The following is a 3,204-nucleotide window of genomic DNA, read 5'->3' as shown; positions in this document are numbered from 1 at the left end:
TGTGGTAGGGTGTTACACACATGCTGATTATTGAAAAATTTTCCTCCCCTTTCCTCTCTTTACATCATTTTATTTAAATTTATTCTAACTTTGTACACAAATGAGATTTTTAAGGAAAGATCCTTTGAAGCGTGTGTGATCGATATTCAATTCCTGGCTAAAGGAATGATATTTTTGGATGAAATTTCTTGATCTAAAATTAGAGAAGTTGAAGATTTTCATTATAGGGCATCTCATTCGTGATGATTATATGCTCTAATGATAATTCTAGACATCTTAGTGCCTTCAAGGTTTATTGTACTACTAGTGCAGTAGCCTAAGTTCTTAGCTTAGTGTGCCTCATGTTATTATATGTTTGTTTCTTGATTTGTTTGGTTTAAGCTTTGTTTTAACTTGTCTGCGGTTTGCTCTCACTTTCTTCGCTGGGATCTAAGTGAGTTCTAATCAGAGGAGGAGAAATGTTAGAGAGAGATGAGGATAGTTATAACCCTATTGAATATGAGTAATTTTGTAAAGAGTAAATAATGTGTATAATTGTAAATTTACTCTTTTTTAACGTTTTTTGTAATGTTTGCTGTCAAGAGGGACCTAATTTTAAGAACAAAATATTGATTTAGGGACAACTAAAAGAAAAAAAGTATAGGGACCTAATTAATATTTTGACAAAACTATAAGAATCAACAGAAAAATTAAACCTTTTGTTAATTATAGAATACTTAGACATTTATAATTTTTATTTTTTATTTATTCATCACCTATAAATAGTTAGATACTTTGTATCATATTTCATAGAATTACAATACACAAAAATTAACTTTTTAGTCTCTTCTACTATGTTTCTTAATATGGCATTAACAGTTAAGTCTTTTTTCTAATGAAACAAATATCTTCTCCATATATTTAACTGTTCTCGAAATGTTTTTCCTCATTTTTGTTACCTTTCTGATGTCATTTTTTATCATCGATCAAATTATCAGCTTAGTCTTGCCATTCCAAGCCCAAAGGCCTCTACTCGCCCTCCAGAAGCTGCTAGACGTGTCACCAAAAACTCTCTGCTCGCCTCCAATTGTTCTATCTTTAAATGCGTCCAAAGTCCTTCAATCAACTCCACGATCAACTTTTATGATCGTGCAACCCATTTCTTGACCCACTTTTGGACTTGAACCACTTGTTGACCTGTTGCGTGTTAACTCACGAAGATTGACAACTTTATAAATAGTTCTAAGTCACCTGTAACATGATTCTCTCAGCCATTCCTATTATGTCATGCGTCATTGAATATGATGATGTATTAGTCCTACATAGTTATTCACTTGGCACTCTATAGAACTTTTTCTAAGATTTTTTGTTGAAATCTTTTCGATTTGGTCTTCTGTGGAATCTTCACGTGATGCTTTGATGTTGTTATTTTTTCTTTTTATGGCATATTTATCTACTCTCATAGAGAAAGATATTTTTTGGCTAATCCCAATCATTCTTAATGGCTCCAACTAAAACTATTTAGTTGAAGTCATACGAGATTTTTTCAAATGACGTAAATCATGGTGCTATAGGACAGGTGATTTTTCTTGTTCTCTCAATTCTACTATGACTGAGAGTGGTAAATCCAAAGAGGATGTATGTTGACAAAGATTTTACTAAAAAATCAAAAGAATGTGATGGTAAAGATCACCAAATTATCACTTAGTTTTACAATATTTTCACTGCAACCAAATTAACATCATTAAACTAAGTATCACCCTGGTCCCAACTTTAAGTTTGTGCCTATAAATGATGCTACTACCAGTCACTCTACCTCTTCGACTTCTGTCAGTCTATCCCTTGTCTTTCTAACAACAATGACTCCTTTAAACAACTCTTATCTTTTTTGGTAATTCTTCTTATACTTTATCCACTCTTCTAGATAATTCTAAATGATATTTTAATTCAGGTTATTTTAATCACATGTCACCTATGTGTCATATTTTTTTCTTTTTTGTCTGTCATTATCACAATACCTCCAATCCACTCTGCTAATGAGTCTCTTAGGCATGTCAAACATAAAAGCTTCCTTTTAAAATCTCATGTCTAAAGTGAAGATTGTTTAGTTAGCGCTCATTTGAGTTTCAGAAAAATGTTAAAATGTGTTAAAATTAGGGATGGCAAAGGGTTAAACTCATCGGGCCGGTTTGCGTAGCTTGCCAAAAAAGACAGGGTAGGATAGAATTTTGAGACTGCCATAATAAAAAAGGTCCGCCTAACCTGCATCGTCTAATCCATTTCGAGGAGGTGGGACGGGCTTGCCCGCCTGGAGAGCTTTTGGCTTTAAGACGATAATTGAATTTAGAATGTTACTATTGTGCTTGTATTTGGAATATTTGTTTGTTTTACTTTAAGTTATAATTTGGACTATGTTTGATTTATTAGAGACTTGGATAATGTTTAATTATATATTTTGAAAATGTTTATTTTGTTTTGGATAATATTAATTTTATTATTTTGTTTTAAAAAATTTAGTTGATGATTATGTTTATTAGATATTTAAAATTATAAAAATTTTAGTGTTTATGAATTTAAAAATTATACTTTTTTTATGTCTTTAGAAATTATAACTTTATTGAAATATTTGTGAATTATATATATTTTAATATTTCATGGTTTAATAATTTTTTCAAAAAAAAAAAGAATATCTACCGTTAGGCAAGGCGGGATAAAAATTTAAGACCGTATCAATAGGCGAGATGGGCCGAACTATCCCACCAAATGACGGGCTTTTGGAGGAGTAGAGCACGCATATCCGTTTGTCACGCTTAATTAAAAAATTTTGTATATTAATTAAGTCTATATTAAATTGATACTCTTGTTAATAATAGAATATTAAACCTTTAATATTTTGGTTTTCTTTTTATTTGTTCATCATCTACAAATAAATTAGATCTGGTATCATATTTTACAGTATTGTAATAAAAAAACACCATTTTCGAGCTTCCTCTCTTATGTTTCAAACACGAAAAATGAGAATAGAATTGAATGTGTGATCTATAAATGGGATACCACCACATACATAATTAATTAATAAGCAAACCATAGGTACCACACTACCATGTGAGATTAATGCAATCTCATTATCACTATAGCATAATTTTTACGAGACATTGTCATTGATTCAGCAAAGCCATTCTTATCACTTACCATGCAACCACATCCATATTACTAACATCTATG

This window comes from Arachis ipaensis, chromosome B07, assembly GCF_000816755.2.
Source record: "Arachis ipaensis cultivar K30076 chromosome B07, Araip1.1, whole genome shotgun sequence".
Classification (NCBI taxonomy): domain Eukaryota; kingdom Viridiplantae; phylum Streptophyta; class Magnoliopsida; order Fabales; family Fabaceae; genus Arachis; species Arachis ipaensis.
This window is presented reverse-complemented; position numbering follows the sequence as displayed.